This window comes from Passer montanus, unplaced genomic scaffold (assembly GCF_014805655.1).
Source record: "Passer montanus isolate IOZ18808 unplaced genomic scaffold, ASM1480565v1 scaffold2, whole genome shotgun sequence".
NCBI lineage: Eukaryota > Metazoa > Chordata > Aves > Passeriformes > Passeridae > Passer > Passer montanus.
Genome location: NW_024366591.1, coordinates 10,732,484 through 10,759,012, shown reverse-complemented (window position 1 = coordinate 10,759,012; position 26,529 = coordinate 10,732,484).

The window sequence follows — 26,529 nt, the reverse complement described above, 5'->3', positions numbered from 1 at the left end:
AACAAAGAGAAAATTCACAGTAAGAATCTAGGAGACACTAAGAAATACCAATAGTTCTTTGAATAGTCTTGCCTGGTTTTGTTTCACTTTTCCTGTGGCTTAATTTTGTTTAATTTAAGCAACTGAATAATCAGCTTATTTTCTTAGTATTTTTGAGTTGAGGAAAACAGGTGAGATTTTCCCTCCCCAGTTGATGCACTCCCAAACTTTCTGAACCTTACATATTCCTCTTACATTAAAAAATCATCATCCACAAAGAATGAGCCTCTCACAAGGCTACAGCCAAAACAGACTTGAAAATTTTGCTGACAGAGTGAGAATTAAGTATTTCTGACCTTCAGGCTGCCTGTCATGATAACTGCAGCAATAATTTAAGCATCAGATATGCCCCATCAGAAATGTCATTTGTTCCGTGAGAGATATTTCTGTTAGTCCCTTAAATTGATACCAAATATTGTGTTGATTGAAAAGCAATTTTTTTCATGGAAGGCATTAATTACTTTAAGTTCACACTGTCCTTCAGGTTCTTGACAGAGCGTTGTAATACTGTGGGACTAATTTTTGTTTCCTTCCAGCTGACTAGAACATGAATTTAAAGTACCTTCTAGATACATAAAAGAGTGTTTTACTGCACAAGTACACATTTATAAGAATAGTAGTTAATTAAATGTATGAAAGACTTTTTTCTTCCCTTGCCTGTTCTGCATAAACCCTCTCCATCAGACAAGTGTATTCTTTAAAAAACTCTATTCTGGTAGAGCCACTTATGCATTTTCACTTTTTCAAGCAGTATAAAAAATTTAGATACCCTGAAAACCTTTAACATCACAATTTTTTCAATAAGTCCTAAATTAGCTTTTATCATTCTTTTATTCTTTGGATTGATTTTATCAATAAAGAATCTAGCATGGTCCCAGATGCTTGTCACAAATAGAAATATATTATTAAATTATTTTGAATAGCACACATGGGTGATATTAATACAGCTTTATTATATTTTTAATGTTTGGGTTTTGTTTACCTGACTACTCTGCCATACATTGACTGCAAACTGAAGTGTCACAACTTCATTAAGGTTTGATTTTTGCCTATAATATCTTCCTTTACTTCTTGGGTTATTTATTAATAAATGTCCCAATATCTACCCTCTTCAGGGATAATGTAGACATAGAACTGTTGCAGCTGAGTTTGAAACACAGAATCAAATTTAGGTCTTCAGGACAATACTTATTTCAAGTATTTATACTTGAAATAAAAGGTTTAAATCTAGATCAGACCTGACCGGAACAGGTCAGGTCTGATCTAGATTTAAACCTTTTATTTCAAGTCACAATGAGAACACTTATCTTTAAAAATAGCAGACTTTGAAACTTTGAATGTGTTTCCAATAAAACATACTTAAGATACAAGACAGCAAGAGGGTATTTCTTCTCTTCTTTTTAAAGACTTTCCAAATTCCAAGTGGAAAGTCTAACTTTTCTTTAGCAAATATGATTAAAAAAATGTAGGGGAACAAAAGAAAAAGGAGTGTATGATTAAATAAAGAATAGAACTGCTTTGTCCTGCTTTCCAATGTCCCTGGTGCAGTCACTTCATAAGATCTGCACCTACCAACCATCTTTCCACTTTGGTCCTAACTCCCCAGTTCATTCTTGAGACCATTGGGAAGACAACACATCAAAACTTTTACAAAGGTTAAGAGGTACACCTGCTTCTGTGATTCAAAAACCAAAGGCTCAGCAGAGTCATAGATGGAAACTACATCAGCCCTAGAGAACTTTTTTTTTCCCCCACTTTGACTTTTAGAAATTTCCTATTTTTTTCTTCTACTTCTGACTTGTAAAAAAATTATTCAGGCTCATTCAGTTTACCATGTAAAGAGTGAAGAGTGAACCTGTTCAGAGGAATGTTTGCAAAGACAGCTTACAGCTTACAAATTCCAAATGTTTCATATACCATGTTCTAAAGCAACCGTAACAGTCCAAAAATTCAGTGAACTCATTGTCTAGTCAAAGAAAGCCATATTCAAATTTGTTGTAACTATTTGCAAGAATATGACATGCCTTTTGGTTGCAGCTTCATGCTGAGAAATCCACAAGAATAACATGGTGTCTTCCAAACAGCAAAATGGTTCCACTTAGTTAAAAACTATGGATCAAAGTTCCAGCTTGAAAGATGGACATGTCAGTGATATGGCATTTCTTTGAATAAATGAATTTCTAAAAGTGTCAGTGGCATCTATCAGTCAGACAGGTTGGTTGGTTAAATATTCATAGAAACTTTGCAGTAATCCTTAAACTCCTTAAGCCTTTTGAATTTTCAGTAGGTCAGCTACTCCATTCAGATTTGCTGGCAGCACTGATTTCTTCCTAAAAGAGGCCACAGGAAATGACAATAAATCATGCCATTGGTAAGTTTTCATTATTCATGAAATAATGAAACATTGCAAATTTTCACTTTACCTTAAAACATGTAATGAATTAATTGCTGTCTGGTAAGCTTGCACAGAGTATATTTGCCATATTTTGACTTCTACAATAATTAACTCAAGTAGTCTCAGATACATCTATTTCAGACCATAAAGTAATAATTTAGGTTATTATGAAAAAAATTACAATACACCAAAGAGTCTTGATGTTAGTAGAAAAATAACTCTGAAGATTTTAAAGAAAAAATCTTAATATTCTTGGTTTTTTATCTGTATTATAACACCTCAGAAAGCCCTATGCCATCCTGCTGGAACCCAAATTATTTTATTATAATTAGTTATTTGAATAGGTGAGCATTAGAATAGAAAATACTAAGGTCTGAGTAGTTTATTTCTAAAAGTGGACCTGAAAAACCTCAATGATTAAGACAGATTTTCATTGGAGAACTGTGTCTTGTTAAATATGTGCAACAGTTTATATTCGGACGTCTGGTTTTAATTTGCTTATAATATCTCCATAATTTAGTTATAGGTTTGACTTTCATGTGATGGCGTCTGAATTTGTCAGAAAACTTTTAGCATGAAAAACCCCACACAGAAAATAACACCATGGCAAATACTTTGTTTTGTGTTATCTTAAAAATAGAAACATAACAGTTCTGACATTCACTTCATTTACAATTTAAAGCAACCTATACAAACTTGTCAGAAGAGCTGTTTGACATTGCAGGTACGTGTGCTGTTTTTCCTCCTGTTCCAGTAGGCTTTTGAAATTAAGGAAAAGTACAGATCCCTGAGGACGTGGCTTACTGTACAGTCAGGAGATGAGCCTCATGTCCCCACCTAACACAGTTTCTCGATGCTCTTGCTAGCCATGACTAGTAAATTAAACATGTTCCTAACCATTTTCTGCAAATGAATGTATGCCACAGAAGTGCAGAACAGATGAGCAAAACCTAATTTAGATGATCAGATTCTGTCCTTGAATTAAGAGACGGGAATTATACCTGATTAAACTTTTGTATCACTTCCTTTGCCATGATGGAGACTCTCCCATACACGCTGTTTCCATTCTGGCAGGACCTAAAGGAGGTTAATTGGCCAACAGAAAGAATCTGGGATGTACAAAATTCTATATTTTCTCAAAGCACTTTCCTCCTGCCTTGTAACACCTTAAGTTCACCCTGAGTGTTTTAAAGGGGCTTAAGTGCTTTGACACCTCTGGGTGGAGTGCAGGAGAAGACAACAAACTTCTCAGGAGGTTGAATTGCAAACTTTTACTTGCAAACTTCAGAGAGCAAAGGTCTTAGAAAATTTTAAATCAACATGCAGTTAAAGTAAGGCACTCCACAAGTCACTGACTTAGCAAACTCTGACTCATCCAACTTTAAGTTACACAGATTTTGAGAAAAGAATATTAGGAGAAGAAAGAGAGAGAGGGGGAGAGAGAAAAGCGAAGGGGAGTCCTGGGAAGGAAATGTCTGGGAAGGGAAGAAAATCTCTGGGAAGAGAACAGAAGCTTCAGCAAGGGAAGTTCTGGGAAGGGAAGCTCTGGAAAGCAAGATAAAAAAGCAAGCAAGCAAGAAAGCAAGCAAGAAAGCAAAAAAGAGAGCATCTTGGATGCAAACACAATGCCAGCTCCGATAAGGTCTGAGGCAGTAGGACATATCAAGAGTGCAAACCACTTTCATGGCCTTTTATCTGCCCTAGTCCTGCCCCACAGGTGGGGCATTTGATGTGCCAGTGGCTCAGTAGACACTTTGGAGCTGGACCAGAGGCTTCAGCGAGTGGGGTGTGGAGCACTGCACTGTCCCACTGAACTTGCCCTGCCCCTCTCCAACCACACACTTTTAATTATTTTGAGACAGCAATAATTTCTCTTTTCCCCTACAATCCTGCAGGGAAGTGATTTCTGTACAATAAAAATCAACAATTTTATAAGATTTCTAGAAACGTGATCATGTTTAAAGTATTTTGTAGCAGTGGATGCTAAGCAATTCCTTCTTTCCAAAACCACTATTTCCATTTCCTACCTTTAGACAATTTGACAGAGAAAACTTTCCCTTTTCCTTCCTCCAGCTTTAAGCACGGGCTCTGTGGAAGACAGATTCCTGTCCTGCTGTCAGTAATGATCCTATTATTTTCCTCTTCTAAGAGTCTTCTAAAACCTTTCTGCTTAATAATGACTTCATCAATGGTGTAACAACACCACTGATATCAGGACATCCTTTATAATTGTAAGAGAAAAATATGCAAAACATAGCCTCTGACATAAAACTCTAAAGAATTTCTAAACAATCCTATATCTAAATAAATTAATCTCTGTTGCTTTTCTGAAACCTTAGATAAAGATGACTTTCAAAGTAGAAACACTTTGCACATTGACAATGGAATGATAAGGAGCCTCATAAAATGAAAAGAAAACACACCCACCTGAAAACATACACCACACTTCACCTGCTTTTTTATCTCTTCTTCTTTACAGAGTTTTCACTGGCTGCAATTTGCTTTCTCGTCATGTCCTGCAGGGGACAGCAGATTTGTAGATGAACTGATTAGGCAGACAGAGATGCTTCTCTCGTTCCTCTCATTTTTCTCTGCCATCTCAAGTGAAGCAGAAGTCATTCTCTGTGGCAGTGTTGTCACTGTGGCCCCAGTGATTAATCCTTCTGCACAAATTCCTTGTGTTTCTAAACCACCCCCACAGGACCTATTCAGCCACACTTGTCTTAGTTTGCAGAACCTAAAGCATTAATTCTGAAATCTATAATATTTTTTTCACATTATAGTAATAATTTTGAAAACTAGAGATTAGAGAAAACCCTTAATTCAGAAAAGAAAAAGAATAATAGCTGTAACTCTCAGGAGACCCGATTTCTTTCTCTAGTTTCTGACAGTTAAAGTCACCATTGGGTTCTCTGGAATATGATATAACAGAGAACACATTTCAGAAAGCACATTATCATTTTCTGTAGTGCTGAGCAACCATACCTTTCCATGCCAGTGGGACATCACGTTTCTTTGGAAGAAAGACGTGTAATGGAATTTGCTTTTTCATGGCTTTCTGTCTTTAAGATCTAACTTCCTCCTTCCGCCTCCTTGGGCCAGACCATTGATCATTCTGCATTCTGGAAAACAGAAACAAACACTTTTCAGGAGCTGCCTTTAGGGATGTATGAATGCCAGTATGTGTCCAAATTAACCTTCTGTAGTAGTCAAACACTGTATTTGCTGTCAGATGCTGTTCTAGTTGCATTTGTTCATGACAGAACATGGCTGAAGTAAACATGAATAATTTCAGTCAAGCACCATGCATCTTTAAGTCTTGAAGGAATATTTCTCACAGCAGTTTCTGAGGTTCATTAGTACCAATTCCTTTGCCTCCAAAATGGTTGGAGGGTGTCTGAGACAATATTTATCGGGAATAATACTATCCTTCACAAACTGAAAAAGTGGATATAGCTGTCTTCAGGCATAGTTCTATTAATTGACTTTCTGCCAGTTCTCCTATTCAGCTATAACTTTTTTACCTCAAAATCTCTTTTTGAATCTGACATTGCTTTTCTTGCATAGCACTTCAGTTCTATATCCATGATTATTTGGAACAAGGATGGTCCTTTTAAAGTTATCATCCATGTTTGCAATGGAAATATATTTACAGTGTATATACATACATACTATTATCTTCCCAAGTTCTGCCTGGAGGGTGGTGGGAGATCTACACACAATTGATTATTGGAAAATGTTTACACTAGAGTGATCTTCAAACAAACTATCCAGGGCCTAAAAGTAAAACAAACAAATCCCATTTACTGTACCACTGTATCCTCTAATCTGGGACTAGCAGAAGAGAAGGCAGGACTTTTTATAGACAGCCTTAAGTGGAGTGATAAGGTAAATCATTCATTGGGGAATGTGTTTCTCATTAATTACAGAAATTACTCAGAATGCAAGTTATTCCCCAAAACAGGGAAGCAATTGCTTATTTACATTTGCTCACTCTCTTCTGTGAGTAGATGTACCTAAACAGTAGAACTTTTCTTCCATAAATATAGATGCATGAAAACTGGATGTTCACCTTTACTAATTATAGAAGCATAGAATAGTTTGACTTAGAAAGGACCTTTAAATGTCGTCTTGTCCAACACCTGCTGAAATCATCAACACCATCTTCAGCTAGGAGAGATACACAGCGACCCATCTCAAGATAGCCCCCAGAGCAGGCTATAGGAATTTCCATGTAGAAACAATTATCCCTCTCCTGTGGCTACATGCAGGTTAATTGGAGTCTAAATAAGGGCAGAATGGGGCTAGATGATGATGTCTTTGTTCATTTCTGTGTATCTAGAGATGCTTTGACTGTACAGAAGGAGCGCAGTGAGCATATCCCTGCCCACAGGGACATGCAATCAAACTGCAGAATTGCTTTCAATAATCATCTGTAAGAATACAATAAACTTAACTCTGTCACCCACTCAAAACTGCACAGAAAAAAGCATCTGTGCAGATCCACAGAATGTTCTTAATTGCTATTAAAAATCTTCCAATAATCAATCAAATGCGGGATTACATATATATAAAATTGTAGCTCATAAATTTTTTAAAAAATTAAAGCAAACACAAACAAAAGAAAAAAAAACAAACCCAAAAAAAACTGTCCCTGCTTGGAAATTTAGTCAGGAATTATACTTTACATCTGTAAAATGCATCTCTACTTTATTAAAATATTTTGTAATCTTCTGTATTTTTAAAATTTTTAAATAATAATTATTTATTCTAGAACACCTGGCAAAGGATTTGATTTTTTCTGCTTATCACCTACAAAAAATGTGCTGTTCATTCCATTTATCAGTCTTTGCATATGCCTTTCCATCATCTTCAAGAACTATGAGTGATACTACACCCCAAACTCCCATTTCTGATTCCCTACTAAAGAAAATCTCTAAAGGTCATGTAAGGAAATAACCAGTCCTTACAAGAAAACCATCCATGCATGTGCAGCCCTTCATCCACCAGATACTTATAAAATCATACTGCTTGCTTTGTTCTGACAACTAATTTTTGAGGTGCTAATATTGGTGCTTACAATATTACTGATAATAGTATAATAAGTGACACATTTAAATGGGGTCATTTTACTTTGTCAGTATGGTTTCTTCTCAATATTTGCATCATACCTCTAGAACCACCTCCAAATACTATTTCATGAAACAACAATTCTGTTAATCATCTACATAACTTTAGCATTTTAAGGACAGGCCAAGACTGAAGATATCAAATATACCAGCAAAATAATTTCTAAAAAGTCTAACTTTTCAGGCCTTCCAAATAAGTCCTATCACAAATGATTAAAGAAACAAAAAATGTTATTCTGAACTTTCAGTCCTTTTAAATACAGAAAATATAAATGCTCTCTTTGCCACCATATCTTGTTGAGTGAAAGGATTTAAATGACTGCTGTCTTTCCCCCTTTTCGGTAGTTAGGCTGCTAATAAAGGAAAAAAAAATCTTATTTACTATAACAAGATTTCTCAATTATGAACCCTTTGAACATCCTTTGGATAGATAATTCCCCTAACTGAAGGCTTAAAAACATGTCTAAGATGGGGTTCCAGAGACAGCAAGAATTCAGACTATAAAATATTCCACATCTGGTTTTGAGGCTTTCTTTTTCCCATTTTACCTGTTAGCTGTGATGAGAAAATGCAACCTACATTCAACTTTCTCATGCAAATTTTATGTGAACAAATTTCAATAATACAAAAATTGTCCAATCTTGTGAGATTCAGTGATGATCAGTTACTCCCAGGAAGATTGTATCCCTTGTGAAAGTGTCACTGTCAAAACTGCATAGCAATACCATTTTTAAAGGTAGATGAAAAACCATTCAAGCTCTGCTGCACTCTATTTTAAGTAAATGTTACTCCATTTACAGGATTAAGAGCCAGTTAAAAGTTATTAGTAAAGATATGAAAACAGGTTTGAATTCATCCAATCCCCTTATAGGCTTATTGTCTGTATTTCATGTAGAAGTACAGAAATCTTAATTTACAGTAAGTGTCAAGCACATGAATTAAATATGGGGGATACCCTGTGGAAAAATGACAACATTTCTTGCTTTGCAAAGCACTTAGTGCTAGCCTACATTTCCACTTACTAAAAAAAAAGTAAAAAAAAAAGAAAAAAATTAAAAGCTGAATTTAAGCACATTCTTAAAGTTAAGTACTTACTTGAGTGCTTCCCTGAATTGAAGCCAAAATGAAGGATATAAAAAAAACTAATAGAGAAGATAAAGGAGGAAACAGAATTAGTGCATGCATCTAGCATGCATTCCTGGAGATTTCGTGAAGCCTCAATTTAATACCTATGTATTTCTGACACCAATACAGTAACACCACAAAATAAATCTGCGAAAGCTCAGAAAATTAAATTTTAAGGCATAAAACCAGCATGTGAACAGCAGCTTACTTCACACCCCAGAAAGCCAAATCTGACTTAGCTGGGCTAGAAAAATTAGAATATATGAGGAAAAAGTTGAATAGGAATTTTCACAAAAGGCATTAGAAAGAGAAATTATATACCAGTGATGTTGTAATTCGTGAAATGGAGCATTTCTCTTTGTTTCATGGAACAAGCCATCTAATGAAGAAGCACATGTCTGTGTGTTTAGTGATGGCTGATTTAAAGATCAGCCTATAAAATCAGTATCATTTCATGTTAGTTTATGTACTCCTGGTTATATGGCATAATTCAAAATTTTAAATATTTTTTTGACAGCTAGAACATGTGCTGTCATTTGAAATTATGCCTGTCCAATCTGAAAAATTTGAAGCAGATGGAAGCAGCATCCATCTTCACCTGATTTCTGATACAAGCTTAAACAGAAGAATTTTTTCTCTCAAAGGAGTAGGCTGCCCTGATGCTGCCTCACAGCAGGCCACGCACCACAGACAGCAGGCTCCATAATTAAAGTTGTATAATTGCTCTCACTTCCATCCCCATTGGTTTTCCTAATGCCTGACCTCACCTGCCAGAATATCACAAATTCTATTTCTTCTGAAATATTGGAGCACATGTTAGAAAGGTGCAATGTCTGCTATCAGCCATGAAACTTGGGGCACGTTGTTTGACTTGGAAAGTGTACAAACACACTTCTTCAAAAGCTGAGTTTGGCTTGCAATCTGAGGCTTAAGGTAGAATTTGGAAAGCCTGGTAGGATCTTTTAGTGATTCCTCAGAAATCAACGCAGAGCATCTGTGTTTCTTGGTGTATATCATAAAATTAGTTCTGTCAATTATTTATTCTGCATTGCACTTGGGAGTTAAGAACACTCCGGTACAGATGGCTGCATTCAAGGCACAGCCCCACCTCCAAACATAACACCTTCAAGGTGGTGGTAGACATAATAGTGAGACCAAAAAATCCAGAAGGAAAACAGTCAGCAGGTTGCGAAAATTAGTGTATCAGCAGGCAAGAGAAAATTAATTATATTTTTCCTCTTTCTAGAAGAATAAGAAAACATTTTGGACTCACCATTTTTCCAAGCGTAGATCCAGCAACTCTGGTTGTACCTCTGCTGTATTGCTGACTGTCACATGGTATTAACCATACTACAATCCTCTCTGAGGTAGGAAAAACCTTTCTGATTTGACCCAAATAGATACTATTTTTAATGCAGATGCATTTTCATCTAAAACTGTTATTTATGCTTGCACATTTTGGACTGCTGCTTGAGGAGCCCTTTGGAGGCACAAGGCAGAGGGTGCTGCCTGAGGCAGAGGCTCAGAGCCTGGCGTCCAATGCCTTGGTGTGCAGAGAGTCAACAGCACCAATGGGCACATTCTCTTGACAGATATGGCTCAAAATACTCCACAAGTGGAAAAACTAATACATCAAGAACAAAAAAAAACGCACAGTACATAGCTGTATCATTTTCCCACTCCCCAAGAGACACAGGGAAGTGTGGACTGCGTGGGTAAGCAAGCTATGGCTGAGACTGAGACCCCAAGGGTCTGCCTTAAATGGGGCTAAAGGTACAGACACTAAACTAGTTTGTCTAATCTTAGTGAGTTACCTCTGTGTGAAAAATTCACGTTACAATCTATCCCACTAGCAATGGCTTTGCCCAGCTGAGAAAAGTTCATTACACTCCAGGAAAATACAGCTAAACACTACACGAAGTCCCAAGCATAAGGGGGCACACCACACTTTGATTTCAATAGGTATCAACCCCATATTAAGAGGGAGAAAAAGAAGTTTTGACTAAAGCATAATTATGCCAATAGAAAAAGACCAGTCCATCCTGATAGCAATTTATAGTAGATGACAATACACCCTAGAGCAAATTTTGTCCTGTGCCTTCAAATTTGCTGATACTGTACACTGTATTTTAACAAGTTCATGCATATAAATGGTCTCATTCAAGAGATCTATCAGGAAGACAAACAGTTTACAATTTTAAACAACATAAGAAATACCTTCCTTGCCACATACTTTCACCAAAATATTTACAGAAATTTTTCTTGCCACAAACACAATCTTTTATCCACATTGTCTGTAATTAAAACAGCTTTAAGGACGTCTCTCCCTCTGCAAATAAATTAGCTATCTCCTTGTGCAAGTCAGAGAAATTATTAGCATGAAATCAATACCGTGCTGTTCTCTTGATTTTAAGGAAAGCTGAGTGAATTAATTTCAAGAATCCACTTATGAGATACAGTAGGGAAGCTGGGGAAAAAGCATGTTGAATAGCAATAGGAAAAGACTTGTGTTCCCTGAATATACATCATACCTCAAAAATAGTACAAGTTTCTGTAATGTATGCCACAAGAGCTTGACTTTTTTGTCGTTTCTCATTCTGTAAGCAAATTTACAAGAGAAACAGAAGTCCTCTTTAGTTTTTTTCCCTGCTTTTTTGATTTATGCTGATTCACTTTCATGGTCTTCCTTTGTTGCAAGAGAGGAGTGACCACTCTTAGGATCGACCCAGAGACCATCTCTCCACCCCTTCCTCTTGGACAGTGTAGCTCTTCCTTCTCATCCTTCTCCTGCAGGTAAAGCCATGCAACTTGAAGTGAAGTAGGTGTCAGTGAGACAGAAAATCAAGAACTTTTGTAGATTCCATGCCTGAAAGAAGGTTTGCTTTCCTATTGTAAACAGGATTGCTTTCCTATTGCAAAAAAGCAAAGGTGCTCTTTTGGAAGGAGCTTGGGCCTCGAAGAAAGGCTCAGTTGAAAAGTTTCATGTTGCAGCCAATGTTTTATGGGTTTTGGTATCAGTGTCTGTATATAAGTGAGTATTTTGTATATCAGCAATTCTTCTGACTGCATGTCCCAGGTTGTGATATAAAAATATTTCAATATGTACATATTCATTATTTCTTTTCCTTACTGCCACTTTTCAGTTGATTTTGAAATAAAGCAAGCTGAGCAGAGACAAGATTAACCTTAGCTCAGCATACTAAGAATTGCAATATTTTTTTCCTTACCATATGTTACTGAAATCCAAGGATAGACAGCATAAAATTAAAGAATTTCCTCCCTCCCAAAAAAAATTGTAAATTGCCTCACAAAAGCAACAGCTTCCACAGATATCTAAGGCTCTGCCTGAAGAAAAATGGCACAAAGTCACTGCAGCAAGGGTACCAAGAGAGTAAAAATGACTTCACGTGCCCAGTGCCTCTCCTTTAACTTGTATTTCAATTCTGTAGCTGAACCTGGTACTCTGGTAAGAGCCCCAGCACAGATCAGCTGTATCAAGAGTGGTGGCAGGGTTGAAAAGGAGAGGATGAATTTTTTAAAATAAATAAACTCTCTAAATATTGCTCTGCTTTGGGAGGACTTGTAAAATTCCATGGGCATCACAAGGAGAAGGTAAGTAGAGGAAAGACTTGCAATTAGAAACAAAAACACAACAGCTTTCTTGGCCTTGTGGTGGAACAGGAGCCAAGAAAGCAAGAACAGTTCCACTGAACTACTTGGAGAGTACAAATACTGCTATGCTGTAATATTCCCCATTTCATTGTTTCCTCTGTAACAGCTGAAGAGTAGCATGGAAGGAAAATATTCTATTTCTCTGGTTATTAAGACCACTACCTAGTAAATGGATGGTAAAACAGAAAAGATAGATACGACTGTGGCAATGAAGAGCACATCTATTACAAAACAATACTTCAGCATCATTTTGGCATAGAACAATAACAATCTTCCCTTAGTTATGAGGTCAAAAATTAGTCATCCCATGGTATAACTGTTACAAAAAACCCCAGTATTTTTACTTCAGCTTCAATTATTTCCACAATATATCATTATTTGCTGAGACTGTCAAGCATTTCATAGGGATTAAGAGTGATTAATAAATTCATCCAGACTAAAACAGATTTAAAGCATGGAGCTAAATAATTCAGCATACTTGATTTCCAGGTGGCTTACATAAATTGATTTAAAAGAGTCTCAAAATGAAAAGATGTAATAAAAATTTAATTAATCTAACTTTTATGGATATCGGACAGTACAAGAATAGGATTACATCCTCATGCACAACTGTGACTGTGTGAATATGCATTGTCTTACCTGCAGTGAGCTGGAATTTTAATGGTTTTTGGCCTCTGGATAAGCAGCAGAATTTATGAAACCAGGTGAAATAGATGTAGTAGAAGAAGAGGACAAATATGAATTTTGCAGTGCTTTTACTTTTAAATTATGCAAGTCTTTGCTGTTAGGCTCCCTAAATTCATTGTTTCCATGATATTCCAAAATTACTAACTGCTTACAGGTGTACATCTAGAATATCTCAGAAGGTTTGATTGCATGATTCACAGAGATGGCCCAGGGAGTTCATATGAGGTTTAAAGATGACCTGAAGTCAAAGAACTTTATTTTCCTAACCTCCCAGAAACCATTAGCCGGGTGTGCTTTTCTGGTCCAGTCTAAACCTCTTTTTTTTTTTCAATCCACTGTCACTGGGGCTGTATATGAAGTCTGTTACAGGTCTAACAAACTTTTCCAATGGGAACTGCCTGTTTCACTTTTGGCAAAAGAATTTATTTAGTCAGGTTCTCCCTAAAGCACTCATGGACCAAGTCAACCCTAGACTGTCACCAAAGGACTCAGCCATTTAGTGCCTGGATGGCTGCCAGCCACTTTTGAAAGAAAAAGTGGCACTATTTGAGTTAGTGAAAGAATGGCTAGGCTTTATTCCTCTTAAAATATTTTATATATTTAATAAATATATAGATTATGTAATATATACTTTCAATCATTCTCTCCGTATTAAGTAAAAATATATTTCAGCAGGGAATTTGAGAGGAAAGTGACAAACACCTCTGAGGAGAAAACAGAAGCATGTTTAAATTTATGTGCAAATATCTAACCATGGTTTTACAGAAAATTTATAATGTCTAATCAGAGCTTAGTGTACTAAAAGCAATAAAAACTTTAAATCCTGCCATATATCCATTTAAATTAAACTTAGAAGTCCTTCTGGGGCATACAGAAATTAAAACCCTCACCTGAATGCATTTTAAGGCAACAGGACTTGAGAGATTGATTTTCAAGGAAATGGGATTGGCCACTGTTGCTTTTAAATGTCAGCTCTTCTTGTCAAAGCACAGATGAAAACCAGACAATAAATTGAAATATGCAGTAATATTTCTATCACAGTTTTCTTATTTATCATTTAAATTTTTAAAAAATTATTTATCCCTAAGATAGTTTTGGATTTCTTTAGGCTTCACTTCAAAATTTTGGACATATGCTTATAAGCAGAGATAACAGACTGAATTCCTGCAAGCAAAACGAGAGGTGAGTAATGCACCACAAATGCAGGAAGGTACTCCTCAGTTTGGCTCTTTCTTCCACTCACAATGTGACCGCATCAAAAATATTTTCATTTGGTTATCTTTTAGATCTTTACAGAATGGATTGATCATAACATCTTGGACTTCACCCAGCTGCACAGGTTTAGAGACAGTAAAGTCACTGTTGTACAATTACACCCTCCTCTCTTTGCTTCACAGACTAGAGAGACCTACTGCATTTCTTTCCCACAGTCAATGGACATCATATTACAATGCCAGACTGATTATGCATTCTGCCTCCTGGGTCTCTTTTTCACACATGGGGCCTCCTCTTCCTCCCAGACAGACTGGCCCTGAACAAGGTGTGCAGTGCTGTCCAGACAGCAGGGAGGAAAGTGCTGGGCAATTTCAGGAAAATTGTTTTGAAATCCATTGTCTGGAAACATGTTCTCTAGAAAGTGCAGAAGCTAAACCTTTGAGAGAAACAAATCCAAAATTAAAGCGAAGGTGGATGAACAGAATTCATTGTAATCTAGTAACTGTGCAAGTATTTTGGCTACATTCACTCTATCTGTCAATCTGAATGCCATCTGAATAAAAACAAGCCAATTATACAACCTCCAAAGAAGGAAAACGTGTTCAACAGTCTACACTAGCTTCAGAGCCCAATATTACATGATATTTCCATTTATGGTATGGTATTCAATTCATATCCATAAACATCCTTAGCCTCTGAAGTATATAATTAAGTAGGATCAATTTTTGGGTTTCCACATGTATGACCATTTTGGCCTGCTAGGCAGCTGTTGGTTTAGACAATTTCCAGGTGCCAGCAGCACAAACTGCACATGGTTACCAGCAGCTGGCTGTGCTGCACAGTTTGCTTGTTTCTATAACATTGCAGATTCACAGCAGGAAAGAATCTCAAATACCTATTTGCATTGCTTTCTGCTTTTGGATGAAGCTTTTAGGTTAATTATTAATTATTTTAGGGAGGTATTAGTGCTATTCATTGAAATACAATGATAAACTGTGTCAACCAAGAAAACTGATCTGGCTAACCTGTCAGCCAAATGGCTTAGGGTTTTTATCTGCCCTTCCCTCTGTTCTGGAACACAAGGTGTGGGTCTTTGCCCCAGGCCAAAGCACTAACATGCTAAGAAATTACCTGAATTTACACTGTTTCAAAATCTATGATGGCACACCGCTCCCACCCCCACCCCAACAATATCTTTTAGAGTTCTGCTAGAAAGGAGTCAGATAATGAAGGTCTTAGTTTGGCTCCTGTACCTTCTACAGGTCATAAAACTCCTGTGCAAAAAGTCTTCTATACTCCTTATATCATTACAACCTGACATAATACAGCAGGAGAACGAATAGTTTTGGAATTCACTGTAATTATGATGGAGATTTGGATTGAGTGTCAGGAAGTCTTGAAGATTTCTGATTGTTAGGGAAATGGAGGCAGCATTATGTAGAGATCTGCTTGTCCTCTTAAGTTACAAAGGATAAGGCCCTGGACAAACTGCAACAATTCAAAGAAGAAGCTAAGACAAGTGAATGAGAAGGGGAAAGAATAAAGGAAAAATGTTTTATTATTAGTGCTGTCTCTCCTGATTCCAGAATAAAGTTACTTCCAGAGAAATAAAAATGAACAAACTATAAGTTGAATAGTGAGGTTCACCTGTTACACAGCAACAAAGAGGCAGCCAGTGCATGCACTGGCAGCTGCTGCCCCAGGCCTTCCCCAGGTAACATTCATCAGGAGACAAAGCAGAGGAGCTTCTTGCAGCATCCTATTCTCCACAGACAGGCACAACACTGCTCCTGACAGTGTGGAAGCCAGGTGGCCACAAGCCAGATTGTCAGATTGGCCATCACAGGTTACCAGCCCTCTGTTCAGCCAACACAGACTAATTCCTAGGTCTCCCAGTTCAGTTGAACCTACCATAAGTTGACAAGTGTTTTTGCTACACGAACTATTACGTGTAGGAAAAACCTGCAGCAGGAAAGAGGAAATAATGCCCCACAACATTAAGTCCTGCAGTATATAAAGTGCTCTCTATTTCTGTAAGAGATTGATGCCTCCCATTTAATCAGCTCTCTTGAGAACTGCAACACTTTTACAGGAGCTCTCACAAGCTGCTCTCCCCAGGTAAAATGTTCCTGTTGATATTTCTCTGAAATGCATCAATGAACAAACACTCTACAAAACTCATTTTTATCAGGGTTTAGCATAAAGCCCTCACTCAGCTTAACTGTGGCAAACCAAAAGAAAACAGAAAGCAAAACCCAAAACAAATGGACCCCTCTTAGGCATGACTTTTTGCATACACTGGTATTAGGATAATGAGTCATAAAATGTCAAAAAAATCATTCACAAATTGTATACTGCAAAAGGTAATGTTTGTTTATTTGCATACATTACATAGTAATAACCAGCAGTAACTCCATTCTGTTTAGTAGAAATAAGCACCAGATTTTAATTTTATAAAGCAAATTAATGGGTTACTGATCATCACAGAATTAGAAGCAAGATCATCTGCCCTTTGCTCCTATTGGCACACAACTTAAGTGTTCAGAAATCCAGCAGCTGCGCAATCAACCTTACAGCAGAATTTCTGAAAGCAATTTCTAAAGTTTTTGTTTATTTTTCAAAGAACTGTTTCATTGCAGCCCTCTCTCACAGAGAGCAATTTGCAGCCTTTAATGATTTCCAAGCATCAGGCAGTCCTTTCATGTCTGGAATTTGTCTCAATTACTGATCCAATCTCAAGCACCACTAGGTCACCTCACCCTGTTTTCACTAATCAGTGAGAACAAAGCAAAAAATAAAACAAGGGGTTTAATACTCTTGTCTGCATGCCTATGAAAATGGCACCCCATACCAGTATCTTTGTTATCCTAGTGTCAACTAAGAGACAGCCAGATTTTCTCTATTTTCTAGCTTTACAGAGCCTGTTTAAGAGTGTGACTACTTCCTAAATGTCCATGGTAGGACTCAGCTAACCAGGATGGTACTGAGTACATCCTAAAACTGGGGCTATGAACTTTTCAGGTGCAGAGAATGTGGGGCCCTTAAGCGCGTACTTCCTGTAAATCTAAGAACTAAACAAAAGGATCCAACTAACTGAAAAAAAATCATAAAATCTCTTCTATTACTCAGGTATCTGACGCACAAGATGATGATACTTCTCTGAGTAATACTGTCATCTGAAGTTCCTGTTCTGGGGATTTGCTTTACAGCAGTTCTAGGCTCTTCTGCTCACCTGGACCTAATACAGTAACCATCCATTTCATTTTTTTCTGCAAAATTTGGCAATGTTGTCTTTGTTGGGTCTTCCCTGTATGGAGATAAGTTAATGTCAAAGGGATGACAATTTATAAAATAATTGCAGGCAGATTTTTGCATAATGATTGAAACCAGATTGTTTGCCTTTATTTCTGTTTCAGCAGGGCTTTGAATCCCAAGCAGAGGCCAGCAGCTGGCACAGGGCAGATGACCAGAAGGCTTGATGAGCCAGTGCACACACACAGTCCTCTGGCCCATATGCCAGCTAAAGATGCTAAAGCTCTTGACTGACCTCAGTTGGAAGACAGTTCTCAGTCACATCTGCTGACCAACCTCTCTGAGGTAATCAGTCCATAATTTGTTTGTGTCAAAATTACTTAAGTTGCTTTAAGCAGTCAAAACACAGCATGTCTGCAAGTGAAGTCATTTGAATTGGAGCAAACTGAAGCAAGCACACAAGAATTGCTACTGGCAGGTGAGGTAGAGATTTCTGAAGAGAAAATCTAAGGCAACAACAAAAACAATAATATTGCCATAAGTATATATAATTTATATAATCAGTTGTAAATAACCACAAATAATCACAAATTACCTTTAAAGTACAAAGGGTGCAGGAGACTGAAGCTATGACTGAGGTGACACCTTTGCCTCAACGTGTCACAGAGATGAGTGCTTTCAAAGCAGCTAACCCTTTCCCAGCCTCATTTTCAGTACCTGTTAAATCAGAATTTCTGGGACTGGCACAGCACCTTGATATCTGAATTGCCTCATGCCAGAGGAGCTTTCTCACACAGCACAGACAGGGCAGGAATTGTAGCCTGAAAATACTTTACTAAATCCAGGATGAAACTCCTGGCTGTACATCAGGGAAACGGTGAAGGACATTCCTGTGCATGGCTAGTGGCTGGACACTTGCTGCAGCAATTATATTCAAGTGTAGTTTGGTTTTAAGTAACTGTAGCAGCCTCTGAACAGTCAGTCCGTCGTATCAAATTAACTACAGAGCTAGTATCAGCTTTGTGATGCTTGACAATGTTTGCTTTTATTTATTTTACTTTTAAAAATAATAATCATAAAATCCCCCAAGCTGGCCCAGTTTCTCTTGTAACTCCTGACTGTCCTGTTGCTCTGACAACGTAAACCAGCTGCACTCTCTGATGGAGTCCTGAGCAGCAGCCAGAGCATACCAATGACTCTGATCCCAGGACTTGGTCTGCTCCCAGTAAGGTATTATTTTCTATTTGCCAAGACTAACTCAGCCATAAGTACAGAACATAATCGTTCTGCATGTGCTGTGGTACTTTTTAGTCTTTGATTGTATCTGCACCAGGAAAACTTTTCTTCACAGTAACTGTTGAACTCCATGTCTGAATTACCCCATCTGCCACATAGTAATGTGATTACTGAAGACACGCTTGACATTAATATAATGAACAAAGACTAAAAAATCATAGCTGAACACTTGACATTAATATAATGAACAAAGACTAAAAAATCATAGCTGAAGCATTTTTCAGTTAGTGGGGTCAAGGATATCAAGGTTTCTATAGCCTGACTGTATTTCTGAAGCATAAAGATCTGGCAAACAGCTGTATGCACCCTTTGCCTCTTTGAAACAAGCTGCTTCACCATTTTCTATTAGCAAAACAAAAGCCAAGTAAATATTTAAAGATCTTAAACTTACTGAAACAGAGAAACACATAGCCTGCTGGGAGAACCAGCACGCTCCATTGTGATTTTGCTGCCAGCCATACAATGGCTTGTCCATGAAGCAGCTGGATCCAGCCCTGGCTCTGCACAGAAATGACATAAATTGTGAAGGAGCCCAAGCATAACAGAAAACAGTGAGATTTGCTTGCACTGTTTCCACATTAAATAAACTGTGCTTTTAAACCCAGGAGCTAAGTTTGGGGACACTTACAATTCGGTCATTACCAGATGGGAAGTAGCACAGACACTTTCTAGCAGGGAAGAAGTCTTTCTTAGCTCAGGGGTCTCTTGATATTGTGGGCATGCCTCCACCAAGTTTCTGATAAGTTGCTGCTCAAAATCATTATTTCTTTACCATATTTGCTTAGGGTACAGACCACATCAATGCTCAGCCACGGCTCTCCTCCTAGATATTTCTTTACCATATTTGCTTAGGGTACCAGACCACATCAATGCTCAGCCACGGCTCTCCTTCTCCTAGACCCTGGCACACACAGAAGAGATGGGGTCATAGATCCTTTTTCCCTATGGAAATAAGACTCTTGAATCCTACCCAGATCTAGCACAGCATGTCACTGACTCACATTAACTGTCCACAGCAAACAGTGCCTCAGACATCTGGCCATCTGGCTGCTATGACCAGCAAGTGCAATTAGCTCCTTTTTTTGGTCATTTATCCTTTCTGAACACCATCAACATATTCATAGAAGAGGCAAGTGGCACTTCCTGCATTCCAAGAGTCTTTCTAGATCCTACCTCTGTTATACTTTCTGCAAATCTATAGAGGAAGGAATTATTTTCACAATTACCATTACTATGAAAATCAAGCAGAAATAAAAGCAGAAAATTGAAATATAAATTACATAAATTGTCAATAAAAAACTGAGAAAGTATGCCTGCTTTCTCTGAAGAATCCCATTTCTTTACTTTAAAGCTGCCCAATGCACATTTTCCCCAATATCAGACACATTTTTCAACAAAAAAATTAATATTTCTTATTGCTGTCAACCTTAATCCAGTGATCTGGATTCAGAATCACAGACATTTGATAAAATATATTTTGTTGTATTAAATACATTCTGTATCATGTAAAAACACAAAATTCTTGTAAGTTTCTTCCTTTTAATTATATATACCCAACACCTATCCCAATCACCCAATCAAGTTTCACTAACTTAACAAGTTTCACATCCCAGTCTTTATGCATCTTAGAAAGATATACATCATGTTTGGTCTTTCGTAGTGTCTCTGCTATCAGAAAGAGCATACCAGGGAATCTCAGTTTGCTCAAATATGCTCAGATTTGGTACTTGTAAAGATGTCTTTGATCACCTTTCCCCTTGGTCATCATGTGAAAGACTGTTTGTGGATGCACAAGAAAGGCAATCCAGAGCACAGGGCATCTTCAAAAATCTTTAAGTATTTGCTTTCCTGAGACAGACAGGCTAGAAGAGTCACATGGGGTGGGATTCCCGTGAAGAAGATAAAATAAAGCCTGTGCAATAAGTTTAATGTTCAGAGAACAACCAAAAAATCTTATGTAAATATTATGATTACCCCAACTACTTGCAAATAATCACCGAGTGTTGCAATATTGATTCTGCTCACTGAGATTGAATCCCAAGCCAGATAAATTAATGGACACACTTCACTAGGTTAAGACAAGACCAGGCAGTCCTTATTTATGAGTGCTTTAGACTGTTCTCCAGTTAAAACCCTTTTATATCTAGCATTCAATTGTGAGATTTAGTGATGGATTATATCTCAGTCATTATTTTGATAAAGACAAATTAATAAACCTCTTATTGAGCCTTTCAACACAGCTCCTGTGTGATCTTGCATTAGAAAGAGGAGATTGTTATAGAGGTGTCTAGATCTGTACTACAGTATTCCCAGAAAACAAGCTGTTCAGACAAGTTTATTTCTCCTAAAATGTTACAGATAGATCCAAAAATTCAAATGTTTGTGAAGAAAATGCAACCCAGAAGAGGGGAAACAGTTCTTCACAACCTTTAACCAGAGGTACTAAATGAGGTGGTGCAGCCTTTCTGTAAATGTTATTCAATACAAAAAACCTGTACCTACAAAACCTATTCATATTATTTTTATTCATATTTACATTTTGTGTGACCTTTCTTTTGTCACTAAACACTGCAAAAACCCAGCCTTTAATAGGGACAGCCCAAGTATGAGCTGATACATGACTGCCTCCAGAGAGAGCTGCTTCGCTGAGCTACTGACACCAAATTTTCAGCATGCATCTGTCAGAAAAAAAAAAAAATAAATCCAGACACAATAAAATCTTCAAGAAATGCACTGGCAACTATTTACTCTAAAGTTATTTTGCCTATGATGTGTTTTCATAGCCATGTATCCAAAAGAAATTTTGCCATATTGCCCTAAGAGTAAAATAAATCTGGGCAGTTCTTTATAATTTGTATGATTAGCCATTGGCATTCAGTAAAATCTAGTGGTTTAACCTGTCTGAAATATGAAGAAGCATTTTCTTATCATACCAGTTTGTGTGAATACAGTCCCTGAATATGCTGTATATATTCCAAATTATATTCTATTCACATACCTTCTAAGCTTTTCCAAAATCTGGCTTGCATTTCTGACAAAAAACACAATTGTGAAAGTTATAAAAAAAGAAAACAAAACAAACATTTCTACTTTTTTTTTGCAGTGTCTTTCAATGTTTTTGGCAGGTTAGGGTTAGTAGAATTAGGGTAGCTTCGCTTTTTGCTGCTTGTTTCTGGCATGCTGCTTTAACACTTTGTGATAGCCTTTTCATCAGATAGGAAACAGTTCTGAGATTAGCAGAAAAAATAGAAGAATCAACAAAAATCTAAACATAATCTGTCTTCATTGTGTTTTAAAGTAGCAAATTTATTTTTCTTATTCTGTCACTATTTTCCTTCCAGTGTTTATAAAACCTTTATCTGTTTAGCTTTTGAAAAATGCTTTTTGAAAACAAGTAAGACTAAAGTGAATTTTTAATATGAAACAGCCTTTTAGTAAAACAGTTCAAAACAGTAGAAATGTGAGATAAGATATTCTCTGGGAATTAGTTATTGTCGAGTGATGACATTTGTGCAGCTTCTACAGTTCATGGAGTTTAGTGCATTGGGCTGTCTCTGTACATAACTATCACAAAAGAATTATTAAGCAAAAGGAAATGAAAGTAACTTCTAATACAAAGGCTGCCTTCTGGTTTAAATGTTCTCCTTTGATGTAATTTTGTTTTTCACTTGCTTTGCCCACTGCTGTATCATAGTAAATAATGCAATTAAGTTCTGAAGCTTGGAAGCTCATTGGGGCCAGACTCTTTATCTAAATAAATGGTTCTGCTGAACAGCTCATCCATTAAAGAAAGGCCATGAAGCCTTTTGTTTGCTGTAGATTTTAACAATATCATTGTACAAATCTTGTTGGTTTAAAGGCAATTATTTGATGGGGTACTCTCGGCCAGTCCAAAAGATACTGTAATTTAAATGTAGCCTAGTCTTTATACTAGAATACAAATCCTGTAAATGCTTGCAAGTGCAGCCCAACTCCCAAAGAGGCGTAGGTAAAACTCTACAGCATAGAGCATGACAAGCTACCATGGTAACACAGGGCAAAAACCTGTAAAAACCTGATTTGAGTCCTTGAATATCGAAGACCCAATCATGGAAAAAAAGGTAAGTGCATTTTCAGTGCCTCATATTTTTAAATTCAGTTATGTATCTTATTTTAATTTTAGTTTTAAAATTTGAGTTGGAATCAAATATTTAAACTTTCAATATTGATAATTACAAACCAAATAATTAGGATGAAGCTTGGAGAAGTTCCATACAGACTGAATATTTGGCTAAGTCTACCTGATGGTAAGGTCTCTGAATCTGTGGAAAATCTCTCAATCTGTGGAATATTTTTCCAAAGTAAAATGAATCCAGGTCTGCCTTATGGCATATTTTAGCTAAATAAGATCAAGTCTATTCTGAAACTTTCCAAATAGTTAATGACTGGATACATAGCTCATAAAAAAGTACTTGGATTTATGGTGTCTAATCTTTTTTATAGTCTTTTTTTTTTTTTTTTTTTTTTTTTACAGTGAACATAGCAAAAAAAAAATTACTTCAACCTGTATCCAAGATTCAACTTCTGGTTACAGAATTTTTTATATTCACAGAAAAGAAAACATAGTAACTATCCCCAATAAATAAGTTATTGCATTTGAATTTTGTATTTACCAAAACAGGGTGATTCCTTCTGCTCATTTTGGGCAGTTCTTTCTAAGTCAGTTATAGAAAGTTCCAATAATTTTCCTGGTGAACAGTGGTCACATGTTGCACATGTCTTATAGTAGAGAAGTGGGGGGCTTAAGGGCCACATATCAAAACAAAGTGCTCCCAATTCCTTTTGCTCATGTGTCTGAAGAAACAGGGGGATTTACAGATGATGATGTATCTGGTAGATATACACTGAAAAAAACCCAGCAGAATGTTTCCTTGAAGCAATCTCTGAGCTGCAGATGTAGAGGTAAGACTCAGTAATTACATTTAATTTAATTTAATTCAGACTGGTTTATGAGTCAGTTACTCACAAATCCAGCAATGAGAAATTGAGGAGATGTGAAAGAAAATAATTCCACATATCTGTGGGGTTTTTTTTCTCTGATTATAGGCAATCAAAGTACTAAACTGATATAAATTATCATAACTTCATTGAAGTTATGGTCCTATGCTCAGTGCATAATTTGGGACTGAAGAGGCTGGTAATGCATTGGAAGCAGGTAAGTTTGCAGGAAAAAGCATCATTACATTAATATGTTTTCAACACATAAATCAGAACTCTCTTTCTTGGTTATATGGAACCCAAATCAAGTTACTGAAACATACAGTGGTGCTACTGAGAACAATTTAAACAAGGCTAATTTTCTTGACAGTTTAAATATAATTGTTCCAGTTTATAGAAGCAAGAAAATGTTTGGCATAATCTCTGTTCCTGTAGTGTCTGTGACTCTGTCAATACTCAGCACTCATTGCCTCTGCTTGTTTCAACATTTAGTGAGTGTTCAGTAGAGTTCATTTATATTGCACTACAGTGGTTACACAGAACACACTGAAATGCACTTCCTATAGTCTTCTAACAAGGCAAGTGCACAGTTTGGCAGTGGCTGTAGCCAACAGGAGTCACCAAGTTATTTAATTCAGATGCTGGCTCAGATTTTTCATTTCTGAAATGACTTTGTCCTCTTAGGGTTAACCCAAAGGAGAGATCTGAGGGAAGTAATTTATTTCACAGGGAATATTCATTACCAGTATAATTGTTGATGCTGAAAACTACTTTTTTGCCCTTTTGTGGATGAGCCTAAAGAAATGCTCATTTAGCCCCATCATTTAGCCAGCAATGCCTTTTCCAGAGGAATACAGTCTCCTTTGCCCTGTACAACAGTGAGAAGTATATATAAACACATATTTCAGCAGACATTTTACTCCCCCTTTAGGATCACTATACCCCAGACTACATGCCAACCTAACATCAACCAAATTTCAAATTTCCAGTCCAGAAGATCTGTATTTCAGCACTTGCTTTTTGCATAGACAGGATCTACAATATCAAATGTTTGCACACAATAAAAAATTACAATACCTTTGTTTCAAATATGATGAAAATTTTCATTTAAAAAATGCTGAGTAAAAGAAAGCTTCCAATTCAGTCTAGAGCAGATGCATTTTGAGAATGTTAAATTGTAATGGTTTTCAGGAGATGAAATGTAACCCACCTCATCAAACTCTCTCCATTTTTATGCTCATCTCAGAGCATATAGCACAACATTGTTCAGGGGGGAATTCTTCATTATGTTCTGGGCTGTATAGTCGCCTGAGCAGTTCAGATCACAGGGAAGAATGCACTCCCAAACTACATCCTGGGAATTGCTAGGAAATACCATTTAATTTAAGCATTTCCAATTAGCTAACCAATTCAAAGTTTTTTGAACTGGGTTGAAACAAAACAGGGTTTTTTATTTTGTCGGTGTAAAGGCCTAGACATTAACAAAACAGCAGTTTCATTTTATGTCTTTAAGAGATAGAGTAACAATCTTTCCTTTATCCCTACATTTATTTGTACATTCAATTTCTTTATGGGCAGTAGAACCCTGATATACATGTATAGAAAAACAAATTTCAAAATTTGCCTTTATTTTTCTCATTTGACATCTTAAAAAGTACAATGAAAAAGCAATGCAAGTCAGGCATTCAACTTCATACAGAAGTGTTTGTACAAGCAATGTGCTAGAAAAATCTGGCCTCTGTGATAAAGAGCTCATTCACTTCCATTAACCATATTTTTAGAGCACAGTTCTATTTTTTCACCATTTTAATGACTATTGTTATTTTGCCTCTGAACATACCAGTCATTTCCTGTGTTGTGAACAAAAACAAAGGGAAGACTTAAATCTGAGGGCACCTACTCCAGTCAGCAAGAGATCTACAAAACCACCATCCAGTCCCCAAACTCCAAGCTGCACCTGAAAGCCTTGACTACTCTAGTAGGGTTTTTTTTTTTACTTAATAAAAAACAACTGGATTTTATTCTTTTTTCCATTTTAATTTCTCCTCTGTTGTCCATTACCATCTTTGGTGCATGTATCTGTACTACATCACCTCTGTTTAGACACAGACAACTTGGTGTCACGTTTGTTCATTGCAATAACATGTTACTGTTGTGGTTTCTGAGTCTCCCTTTTCACCAGTTTCAGCAAATCCCTTCCCACTAGGGAAAACTGAAATTATAGGAAGTTTCTAACACTTCCCATGGAACATTATTGAGCTTGAAGAGAGAAAGGTATTTTCCAGTCCGTTCTGACAGGCAGAAGCACTGTAGATATTTTCATGAGTAAATGCATTTAAATTGATATGAAGCATCCAGCTCTATCTCAAGAAACATTCACAGTCTCTAATAAACAATTACTTGCTCCTGAATCAGGTGATTCACCTTACAAATTTACCTTTCTGTGAGAATGAAAAATTAGGACTGTGTGGCAGTTTTCAGACTGAGTCAGAAGGAAAGTAGATGTCTCAAAACACTTTATGCAACTTAATAACACATTAACTAAAAACTTGGGTTTCTAGATCAGACCTGTCTTTTCACAATATTGGTCCTCTGTTAGATCTAGCTTTAACAGATGAAATTTGGTAGGAGAATTTCAGTTTGTTCCCACCTTAGAACAAACATTGTAAAATTCATAGTAATACCAACATCCTTTAATCATTTAGGCACTCCTATTTGTGATCTTGAAGCTCTTCAAATTAT